The sequence below is a fragment of the Rhineura floridana genome, chromosome 2, assembly GCF_030035675.1.
Source record: "Rhineura floridana isolate rRhiFlo1 chromosome 2, rRhiFlo1.hap2, whole genome shotgun sequence".
NCBI lineage: Eukaryota > Metazoa > Chordata > Lepidosauria > Squamata > Rhineuridae > Rhineura > Rhineura floridana.
This window is the reverse complement of record NC_084481.1, coordinates 154,689,888-154,702,186: the sequence shown is the minus strand read 5'-3', so window position 1 is coordinate 154,702,186 and position 12,299 is coordinate 154,689,888. Positions and strand designations below refer to the sequence as shown.

The following is a 12,299-nucleotide window of genomic DNA, read 5'->3' as shown; positions in this document are numbered from 1 at the left end:
CTTACCTTGAAAGAAGGAGGAAGGTATCATAAGGACATGACAATCGCCACCCACATTCTTGTAACATAGAATCATAAACAGTAGAGTTGGAAGGGACCTATAAGGGCATCGGGTCCAACCTCCCTGCTCAATACAGGAATCCAAATTAAAACATACCCAACAGGTGGATGTCCAGATGTCTTGAATGCCTCCAGTGTTGGAGCCCACCACTTCCCTAGGAAATTGGTTCCATTGTTGTACCGCTCTAACAGTTAGGAAGTTTTTCCTGATGTTCAGTTGAAATCTGACTTCCTGTAACCTGAGCCCATTATTCCATGTCCTGCACTCTGGGATGATCTAGAAGAGATCCTGGTCCTCCTCTGTGTGACAATCTTTCAAGTACTTGAAGAGTGCTATCATATCTTCCCTCAGCCTTCTGTTCTCAAGGCTAAACATGGCCAGTTCTTTCAGTGTCTCCTCATAAGGCTTTGTTTCCAGTCCCCTGATCATCCTTGTTGCCCTCCTCTGAACCTGTTCTAATTTGTCTGCATCCTTCTTAAAGTGTGGTGTCCAGAACTGGACACAGGACCCAAGATGAGGCCTAACTAGTGCCGAATAGAGGGTCAAAGCCTTATTTCAACTGCTAGAATTTATCAGTGTGGAAACACCATGCTATAATGCATTTATACTGTTTACTGTTTTCCAGATGTTGTCATTAGTACAGATAAGGTGTAGGTCACATTGCATTAGAGAGTCTGATGGCAAACAACTGCAGTAGAAAATAATAAGAGTGCTCTTCCACTCAGGTCTTGTTTGTAGGCTTCCCACTGGCCACTGTGAGAACAGGATGGACTAGAAGGGCCTGATCAGCAGGCTCTTCTGTTCTTAAGAATTAAGACACATTTATTGCTCTTACGTTGTGAGCAACTGATAATATGAGCATCTGCACTTTCTAATCTGATCTAGACGAAAGGGGAGAAATCAGCTTAATTCAGCTGATGTCACGGGATTCACAAGCTATAAGGGTGAAAGAAGCAACAAGAGGTACAGCAACATGACTTATAAACGGAGAGATTTGTGAAGCCCCCGTCCCCCCTAGAGAGAAATTTACAGGTCTAGCTGGCTGACTTTACTAACCAAGGATTTGGGGAGTACTAAACAGATGTGCCTGAAAACGCTTGTTATCACTTTAACAAAGGGTGGCAGAAAGAGTGACCCCGGTATCATTTTTTATTTGCAACCACAGAGAGAGAGAGAGAGAGAGAGAGAGAGTAATTCTTGGAAAAAGCCATGTTCCTCTGGTGCCGTAGTTCTCCGCAAACCCAATTATGCCATTGCCTGTTCTGATCCGCATTAGGTATGCCTCAGTGAAGAACTCACTTTGCTATAATTCCATCAGTGAGAATTCTCATTGGAAGACAAACCTCTAGCAGCAGAACAAAACCACCAGGAAGTAGACAGGAGGAGCACAGCTAATCCACTTAGGTAAGATTTAAATAAACAAACAAAAAAATGCATGGATCGACTAGTGATTCTAGAAACGATCTATGTTGGTCGAGGAAAGACAAGCCCATCAGCACAAAAGAGCAACTTGAAGTCAGTGGTAAGAGCAGAGGAAATGGCAGTGGGGGAAGGGAGAGAGAAAGAGAGGAGAGCATACAGTAGTCTATCAGTTCTGAGTCTTTCTTGTAGCTTTTCACTGGGTTCACCCCATCAACTCTGAAATCAGAGAGCTCCAAGCATCAGACGTTTGCGTCTGCTTCATCTTCATCAATGCCAGACAAAGCCCTGCAATTAAAAGAATGGAAAAATAAGGAGCTTACAGATTCACTTTCCCCAGCTGACACCAGGACTTGCTGCACTGAGGTATCGATCCACAGGTCTGGCCTCTGCCGATAACTACATGCCACGGGGGTTAATTTAAGCCCCCCCTCCACTTGGCACTACCTCTGATGCTTGGTAGAGAATGGCTATAATTTATCCAGACCTCCAAAGACAGAAAGCAGCATGTTTCCTTTGCCTTTTGTCTCTCCGTTTTCCTGAAAGTGGGCTTGTTTGGCTGTTTATAAGCCTCATTTGTTTTCTTCCTGAAATTATATTAGAGGCATCCACTCAAGTACAAACAGCCCTTAGAGCACTGGGAATTACTGTCAGAGACAGAAAAATAGCATTAAAAAAAAAAAGCTTTACAAGATGGTCAGTTATTTTATTATATGCCCATACACACAAACTGTATGCTAGAATTAAGGGGTATTGTCATCAGACTGCACACTGGACCAGTAGTGTAGTGGCAAAATCAGAAGTGCAGAGTCCCTTCATAATAGTCATAGCCATGCCCCCTTCTAAGATTATAGAATAATCTGGCCAGGTTTGGATACTGTTTTAGAAGATTCTCTCAGTGGCCAATACACTCCTCTTTCATGCTAATTGGCTCATAGGACGCTGGAGACATAGGGATCCTGCTGGGACCTGGCTCTCAAAAAAGCAAGGGATCTAAGATCCCACAAGATGCAGGATGACTACACTGGACATAGAGAAACCAGACACAATGAAAGATTGCCTGGTCACCAAACAGATGGGACATTTGTCTCAGGCAATGGGCTTGAAAAGGTAGACTCTCATAGAATAGTAGAGTCAGAAGTGGTCGATAAGGCCATCAAGTCCAATCCCCTGCTCAATACAATTATCATTCCATTATCCTAGAGGTGCTAATTCATGCTTTTTTGGCTGGTCCAGGGGGTGGGGAGGGTACTTTGAAATTCTCCTAAGAACAGTGGTACCATCAGGGTCCCATTCAGCAGAATAAGCAGGAGGGTCCTCAAATGAAGCATAGCTGTCTTGCTACATTTTGAAGTCAGTGAAATAAGACACATTCACATCTAAAGTTTGTGTGTGCATGTTAACGTAAGACCATTAAGTCAAGAGTCTAAAATCACCTAAGTGCACTGCTTCCTAGGAACATTACTGCTGCAGGTGACAAAGAAGGGCAATAAGAGAAGGAGAAAAGGAGACTCTCAAAAGATGCATTGGCAAAGCAAAGCCAAATCAGTAGTGATAGGCTAGTGAGAAATGTGGATGGAGCAGCAGCAATGGCATGACACACTGTGGAGTGAAAGAGGGACACTAGTTCTGGCACAGGTCATGGAGGTCGAGGGTGGTGGGAAAAGCAGTGGTGCCAGTATGAGAGAAAATTAGCCCAAGAACAGGCCAGGGATAAAGAATCATGCCAGCAGGTTAAGAAGGATTGGGCATCACAATCCCATGAGGTAGAGGAGCTCTTTCTGGATATCCTACTGGTTATGGAATGCACATTATTAAGTAATTAATGTACATATTTCAGTATGCCAGGATTATGTGTAAACTGCCCCTGGTGATCTCAAGAACCATTTAGATTCTAAGAACAGTCAGTATGTGCAATGTACTTATGATGATAAGTATGGTAATGATTATACATTGAAACAGCATGGCTTCAACCGTCCAGCTAGTTTACAAATGCCAGTTTTCAGTAAAAACTTCATGCTTCTGACAAACTATGAGTGGATTCAGCAAAGGAAAGCCAAGTTGTAGCTGGTTAAAAGTTTGCCACATGGTGTCCCTATGAGGAGGTAGTCATGGCCTCTGACAATGACATGGAGTGTGGTTAATCTTGTGCTTCCCTACGTTTTCAAGTAACTACAGAGGGGTAGCAATACTTGCTTTAACTATGTGGTTAGTGGCTGCATTTGTGGGTGCCACCACGTGAACAGTTTTTACATAACAATTGTGCTCTAGCTGTCAGAATCTACCCAGCAATATCTTAAAAGCCATGGCAAACAAGAGGACAATGCCTACCCTTTTCAAGTTTTGTATGTCCACAACAGACATGTGATAAAATTCACACGAGCACTTACTTCCCAAAATTCCAGGAATATGAAATCTTGATCTTTTCAAACTATATTTACATACAACTGCAGGTACCTAAACATTGTATTTACATATCTGACCTTCACTTTCTCTACATTGCCTTTCATATGTAATTGCTCTGCCAGTTGCTTGCATTAGCTAGATGGTTTTCAAAACCTCAGTTGTGTTAACTTTGCATTAACCACAAGAAAGCATTACTTAGGTAATAATCTTGCATACTGTCAAACCTTGGGCCCTTTCTGTCTCTTGTACAGAATCCTATAGCAATCCAGCCACCTGCAACAGCCTCTGTATTACCAGCTATCAAAAACTCAAGAGGTGTGTATCAGCAGCCTATTTTGCCTTTTCTTCAAGAAAAGAGTAGGGTTGCCAGGTCTCCAGTTTTTGCCCAGAGACTCTGGATTTTTGGGGTCCTTTCCGGGTTTCCAGGTGAGTCACCCTACTCTCCAGATTCTCAGTTTTAATTTTTAAAAAAAAGTTTCTAGGTTGTCTGGTTCACGAGATATACACCAAAATGTCAGCTGCCCACAACTTCTGTTAAATGAGCTTGCAGCTGGCTGCCCTAACACCACCATTTCAGGTTTGTAACCAATAAATGAAGTCAGGGGTGTGATTGACAAGTGATTTGTTGACCTCTGGGCTATAGCCAGAAACCATTGCAAGGACAGAAAACTGTTCTCTTTTCCAGCTTATCTGAAAAGCTCATAAATTGAGTAAGTATATAGCTTTCAGCAGTAGCAAAACTCCATTCTCTGTGTGTACGAGACAAACAAACAATAACAGCAGGATCTTGGTAGGCAATTGTTTACAGTAAACAATTTCAGTTATGATTATATTAAAAGTGTAAATGCAGGGTTTTTAAAACTACTTGCAAAAATAGCATATTATACATTTTATCTTTCAAATAATTCTTAAACAGAAATTTAAAAGAAGTGTACATGCAGCTTATGACTGAAAACCTTCCCAATATGAAGCTTTAATCCAATACTCACTTTTCTGGGAGTAGAGCTACAATGCTAATCCCCCATACTGGAAGTAAACCCATTGAATTCAATAGGTCTTACTTTTGAGTAGACAAGGTTGGGATTGTGCTGTAAATCATGGGACTTTTGAGTGAACATAGCAAAGGATTGTGTTTGTGTTGTAAATCTTTCTCTCCCTCTCCAATCCTACTTTAAAGCAATTAGGCAGAGCTTACCTAGGTGTCACTGCTTTTATTTTGTAGGCAACTAATATTGATTTTATTTTTTAAGAAAAAAATGTTCTGCAATGACTGACTGGTTTTTACAATAAACTATTATAGGGAGTGTATGCATTTGACATCTCCAGTGTGTGTGTATATGGAGTCTCCAACAACACTGTGAGGTAGGGTTGGAAACCAAGGCAATGCACAACAAGAAATAAATCCATTTAAAATCCAATAATCATAAAACAAGTATAAACAGTTGCAAAACAGCTTAAAGTGGCATGATTTCGAATTTGGATTGGGTTATCACTTGAGGTTGCAGTCCTGTGCACGCTTCCCTGTTTGAGTAAGCTCCATTGAATACATTGGGACTTGCTTCTAAGTAAACATGCATAGGATCGCACTACAAATATCTTTACAGGTTGTGTAAATAATAAACATCTTTGACAGTCAAGCTTATATAAATATTTCTTCATATTACATCCCAATAAGTATTTGATTTCACAGTATGGTTGTATATTTTTCCTCTACATTTTAAGTGTGCCCTATTCCTTGGGGTAATCATGGTCCCCTTCTCCTGTTTTCACTCTGAGGGGCAGATTAGGCTGAGATATATTGAGTAGCCCATGCAGAGCTTGGAAGATTACTTTTAAAAAGTAATAAATTACAGTTACAGTTACATGGCCCCCAAAAAGTAGTAATTACCGTTACAATTACAATTGCTCTGAAAGTAACTGATTACTTTACTTTTTCTTAAAAGTAATCACTACAGTTACATTTCAGTTACTTTTTACAAAAAAACACCTACAAGGTGCTGGCCTTGGCTGCTGCCTAAAACAACATTAAAAACAAACACACACATACAGAGGTAGTAGAATAATTCTTTTTATCCATGATAGCAATGGTGGTCTCTCCTCTGGTAAGGGAGATGGGGAGGGAGACAGAGGCCACTACTCAGATCTTTGCATGTCAAACCAAGTGCAGCCCTCCCCCCCACTCAGCCAGCAAGCATAATCTCTCTCACTTAACCACCTCCCGGACCCTGCCCTGCCACCAACTAAGGGACATTCACCCAAGCAAACATTTTCCCCTGAGATGACATGATTTACTAGAAAAGACAATATAGCTGGGAAAAACAAGGGAGTAGAAAAAGAGAAAGACCAAAAAAGAGATGGATTGATTCCATAAAGGAAGCCACAGACCTGAACTTACAAGATCTGAACAGGGTGGTTCATGACAGATGCTCTTGGAGGTCACTGATTCATAGGGTCGCCATAAGTCAGAATCGACTTGAAGGCACATAACAACACTTAAGAGCAGAATATGTACAATACAACCAAGACATAGTTTGGTATGATCAGCACAGAAACACTTCTTCATTTTGTTACTTTTAAAATTACATCTAAGAGCAAATAGTGTGTGTTTGGGATGGGGTTTATAGCAAGATTTATAATATATTATTTTGATTTTGTAGAATATTTTGATTTATAATTCATTTAACTTTGAAATAGCATTATTTCATTATAGTTTCTTATTGTTATTAAAATCTCAGAATTTCCAGAAGTACATAATGGGGTCTGAGAAAGCCTTCATTTTATCACTTGGGGAAATAATTTATTTTGATGAGGTTTTTGTTGCAGATATGTTAAAGAATATTTATATTTTGATATTCTTCTGCTGAATACTGATGATTTTGTTTCCTTGGCAAACAGAGATGGATGGATCAGTCTCTTTCCAGTCTGCATCAATTTTGCATGTTCTCGTTCATAGTTCATTCTGTCCTATTTCCACATTGATCCATGCAAAAATCCATATTTGAATTTGTATTTACCCACATATTTAAATATGTATTTTATCTCAGTGTATGCATTCAAGAATTTTTTATCCTAAAATGGTTTTTTTAAAGTTACACATTTTGGTATGGTTTTTTAACTTTGAGTTATACTACAAAATCTGGAGGGAAAAAAACCCAAATAACTATTTCCAATACATGCCTTAGTGCAGGGGTCCCCTACCTGGTACCCATGAGCACCTTAATGCCCCTGAAAGCCTTTGTTGGTGCCCCCAGAGGGAACCATAATCCCCAGGCTCCTTGCTTTCATTTTTTTTAAAGTAAGTTTCTAGCATTTTTAGAACATGAGACAGTGTTCAGATAAGATTCTTCTCTGTTTTTGTGAGAAATCAGCCCGCTTTACAATGTTTTACTTCCCCCCCAACCCGCAGGTGCCCATGTATTTGTGGGAGAGAGATGCACTTGGGAGAGGTAGAGGTGAATGTATGTGCTCTGTGTGTGAAAGAGGGTGAGAGTATATGTATGTGTGGTCTAAGAGGAAGAGATGCACTTGGGCTGAGAGGGATATGTGAAATCTCTCGTATGTGCGTGTGCGTGAGAGAGGGCAGCAGGATGAGCGGGGATGGCAGGATGAACAGGGGGGCAGGCAGGCAGGCTGAGGAGCGGCAGGATGAGCAGGGCAAGCAGGCCAGAAAGGGTAACACACACACACACACACACACACACCATGAGAGAATGTGTTGCAAAGCACTTGGATTAATTTCCCCTTCTGCAAGTTTATGCTGGTATTATTTCATCTACACAGCATGCTGCCAGTGCAAGACTGGAACACTTATCTCACTGCCCTAGACAGAAATCATTTATGGCACTGACAGTGGTATCTGCACTAGAAAACAATTATGTTTCTGTGTTTATACAATAAGCTCCAGTCCAAACCTGTCCCATCTTTACTGTGTAGTATGTGTGTTTAGGATTGTAGACTAGGAGCATATAATGACACAGGCTCTTTCCTAGAAAAAGGTTCCTACCACAGTAAGTGTGTTGGTGCCTTTAGTACCACAAAAATCTTTGTTGATTTTATTAGAGCTGCGTCATCCTATGATCATGTAGAATAAACACGTTATTTTTGAGGGGCTGTGATGGAAAGACATTTTTCAAAATTAATGACAAAAAGCATTCATCCAGCAAATAATCTCTATTGATAGTCCTATTAGATGAAGTAAGGACAGAACTGTGAAGAATGGAGATGGGTTTGAGGTTGACAATTCTGTCATATTTATATATATATATCTGTATGTGTGTATATTTAGAAAGGGAAGAGGTACCAGAGATCATATCGCAAACATACATTGGATAATGGAACGGACCAAGGAATTTCAGAAGAAAATCACCCTGTGCTTTATAGATTACAGCAAAGCCTTTGACTGTGTAGATCATGAAAAACTATGGAATGCTTTAAAAGAAATGGGGGTGCCACAGCATCTGATTGTCCTGATGCGCAACCTATGCTCTGGACAAGAGGCTACTGTAAGAACAGAATATGGAGAAACCGATTGGTTTCCCATCGGAAAGGGTGTGAGACAGGGGTGTATTTTATCACCCTATTTATTTAATCTGTACGCAGAACATATCATACGGAAAGCAGGATTGGACCAAGAAGAAGGAGGTGTAAAAATTGGAGGGAGAAATATCAATAATTTAAGATATGCAGACAATACCATACTACTAGCAGAAACCAGTAATGATTTGAAACGAATGCTGATGAAAGTCAAAGAGGAAAGCACAAAAGCAGGACTACAGCTGAATGTCAAAAAGACTAAAGTAATGACAACAGAAGATTTATGCAACTTTACAGTTGACAATGAGGACATTGAACTTGTCAAGGATTATCAGTACCTTTGGCACAGTCATTAACCAAAATGGAGACAATAGTCAAGAAATCAGAAGAAGACTAGGACTGGGGAGGGCAGCTGTGAGAGAACTAGAAAAGGTCCTCAAATGCAAAGATGTATCACTGAACACTAAAGTCAGGATTATTCAGACCAAGGTATTTCTGATCTCTATGTATGGATGTGAAAGTTGGACAGTGAAAAAAGCAGGTAAGAGGAAAATTAACGCATTTGAAATGTGGTATTGGAGGAGAGTTTTGCGCATACCATGGACTGCAAAAAAGACCAATAATTGGGTGTTAGAACAAATCAAACCAGAACTATCTCTAGAAGCTAAAATGATGAAACTGAGGTTATCATACTTTGGACACATAATGAGAAGACATGATTCATTACAAAAGATAATAATGCTTGGAAAAACAGAAGGAAATAGAAAAAGAGGAAGGCCAAACAAGAGATGGATTGATTCCATAAAGGAAGCCACAGACCTGAACTTACAAGATCTGAACAGAGTGGTTCATGACAGACGCTCTTGGAAGACACTGATTTATAGGGTCGCCATAAGTCGTAGTTGACTTGGAGGCACATAACAACAACGTGTGTATATACACACAGCTTTTTTTGTTTGCTAAAAATTAGGTGCCGATATTTACACCTTGGTAAAAGTGCTACAGGTGCCAGCACCAAAAAAAAAGGGAGGGAAAAGAGGTGACAGTACTGCATAATAGTACCATTACAAAAAAGATTACAAACAAACCTCATGTATATGAATGACACTGGCTTTTAACATTTCACCGAGATACCTCTTGATTTATTCTTATGTTTCTATTTATTGCCTAGATTTAATGTTGCATTTTATGGCTTGTATTTTCTTTTTAATATGATCTAATCACCCGTGGCCAAAACTTTTTTTAAAAGACAGCATATACATTTTATAATAAAATAAAATATTTTAAAATAAGCATTCCTTATTTTGGTCTTTTATGTCTTCCCAGCACAAGGCAGCATCCTAAAAACATCCCTTATCTCAGAATACCGTTAGGCAGGACAGCTCAGATTTCGGGAGGGGGAAAGGAAAGAGCTGACCATATCCATTTTTAACACTACCAGTAGAGGTGGGCTTATGCACTGTACTCCTTGGGAGGAGTGGGCAGAGAAACACTTTCATGCAGCAACTCCTACAAGGCCACTATAGTTTAAATCAAAGATTTCACCATTTCACTCGCACGTGTGTGTTTGGCAACTGCGTGGAAGAGCCAATATTTTGATCATCTGTGTCTTATTTCTTATGTTTGGTCTATTGTACTCATCAGTACACCTTCTGCAGGCTTCTTGCTTGAGACTCTCTCTCGGTGGGCAGTGGGGCGGGCCCTTGGGGAGAGCAAAGGATTGGCTGACATCCAGACCACGGCAGTAAGAGTCATGGTAACCAGGAGAGAAAAAAGGGAGGGGAAAAAAAAGAATAATGAGGCCCGTTGCCCTCGTTGAGGACGCTCTGCTGTTGTTGAGGTGAAGGGAGGTTTTGCTTCCAGCAGTCATAGCCGCCTCAGTCAGTTCACTCCTGAAGAAAAGGAGAAGGAGGGAGGAGTGGCGGCAACTGCTTAGGAAGTCACCACCACCTCCGCACCTGTCTCTGAATGGCCCGCAGCTGACCACACAGAGATACCGAGGGAGAGAGGAGCAGGGCAATGACGAGGAGGGCGAGTGGATGTTGCCGGCGACAAGCACCCAGCTCATTCCCCCTCCTTCCATCCTCTCTCCTTCCTCAGTCAGCTGCCTCAGGGGAGTGTCCACGCTGCCGCAGTAGTGGGATCACCGCGGCGAAAGAGGAGGAACAAGAGTATCAGGCCGGGAAGCTGCGGGTGGAGCTGTGACCTGTTTCACCGAGAGAGAGAGAGACACGCTCGCACTCTCCCGCTCTCTCTCACACACGCACCTTTCTTAAGTTGTGGCTGGCATAGCTGCTGAGAGCTTCTTTACCTCCCCATCCCGGTGGTTGTTTAGGGGTGCAGGAATAAAAGGAAATCTCTGCAGGAGGGGCTGGTGATGTGGAGGAGAGCTAGTAGCATAGTGAGCAGAGGAGGCAGCAGGGCAAGGGGGAGCAGGGGCAGCGGGCCGGAAAGGGTAACACATACTCACCTCCATTCTGCTGCTGCTGCTGCTGCCTTCCCCCTCTTCTTTCTTGTCCTCCAGCGCGGTCTGGCTCTCCCCTTCCTCCCTCGTGCCGAGGGAAGAGCCACACTGCGCAGAAGCATAGTGAGAGGCATATGACTTTTGTCCACCAATCACAGGAGGAGAAGACTCCCCCTCCTCCCCCCTCCTAAGTAACATCCAATAGTAACGTCAGAAACGTTCCCGTTGCTGCTAAAAAGTAAGGAAATGACTAGTCGTTCTGTTACTAAGAAAATGTAATGAAGTTACCCATTCGTTACTTAAAATAGTAATAAATTACAAGTAACTCGTTAACGAGTTACTTCCAAGCTCTGAGCCCATGGGCATCCAGTAAACTTTGTAACTGGTTTCCATTTTTAAACATTAATTAAAATGATTTCCATCAGGCAAATTTGTAGATCCACACAATACATTTGAAGCATATCAAACTCATATTTAAAGTGCATTATTCCCTCCAAAAAATCCTGGGAAGTATAGTTTCTCCCTCACAGTTGTCGTTCCCACCACCCTTAACAAACCACAGTTCCCACAATTCTGTGGTGTGATTTATGTGTTTCAAATGTGTGTTTAATGTGCTTTAAATGAATGGTGTGGACCTGCCCTAGGTATACTGTGCACTCATTAGTGAATTGAAAAGAACAATTTTTAAAAATACTTTTTTAACAGGAGAACGGCTGCAGCTGAGTGGTAGGGCACATGCTTTGCATGTGGAAAAGACCATTACCTGGAATCCTGGAGACCCAATGCTAGTCCATGCCACCAGTATTGAGCTAGATGGCACCAAATGGCCTGACTTGGTATAAGGCAGATCCTTTGTTCCTAAAAGCAAAAAGAGACCCAAGGGCCAAAGTGACTGCGAATTTATGTATTTTACTTACAACATTTATATACCACTTTATTGTAAAAAACCTCAAAGCGGTTTACAGAAGGAACTAAGACAATAACATTATTGGCAAAAACAGTTAAAAACATATATTAAAAACATTCAAAATAATAAAGCCAAGAATGAGTTAAAAACAGATAAAAACATAATAGCTTCTGCATGCCTGGGTAGGCTAAACAAAAATGTTTTTAGCAGTGCCAAAAGGAGTACAACGAAGGTGTCTGCCTAATGTCAATAAGCAGGGAGTTCCAAAGAGTAGGTGCTGCCACACTAAAGGATCAATTCTTACAGGAGCAGAACAAGTACTATGTGGCACCTGTAACATGGAAAGCACACCTTGAACTTGGTCTGGTAGAAAATCAGCAACCAGTGCAGATTTCAGAATTATATGCTGATAGGGTCTCACTCATGTCAGCAATTGTGCCACAGCATTCTGCACTAACTGCAGTTTCTGGGTCAGGTTGTGCTGCATGGAGATTTCTGTGACCTTGGCTG

General features: G+C 41.3%; 1 long non-coding RNA gene across 1 annotated transcript; it reads right to left on the bottom strand.

Annotated features, from left to right (window-relative positions):
- Positions 1-1,020: 1,020 nt before the first annotated feature.
- LOC133378339 (uncharacterized) lies at positions 1,021-11,734 on the bottom strand. The gene is made up of 3 exons (XR_009760967.1): positions 11,646-11,734; positions 10,889-10,990; positions 1,021-1,767 (listed from the first exon to the last, which is right to left on the bottom strand). It is a non-coding gene; the product is annotated as an uncharacterized LOC133378339 (long non-coding RNA).
- Positions 11,735-12,299: the final 565 nt, after the last annotated feature.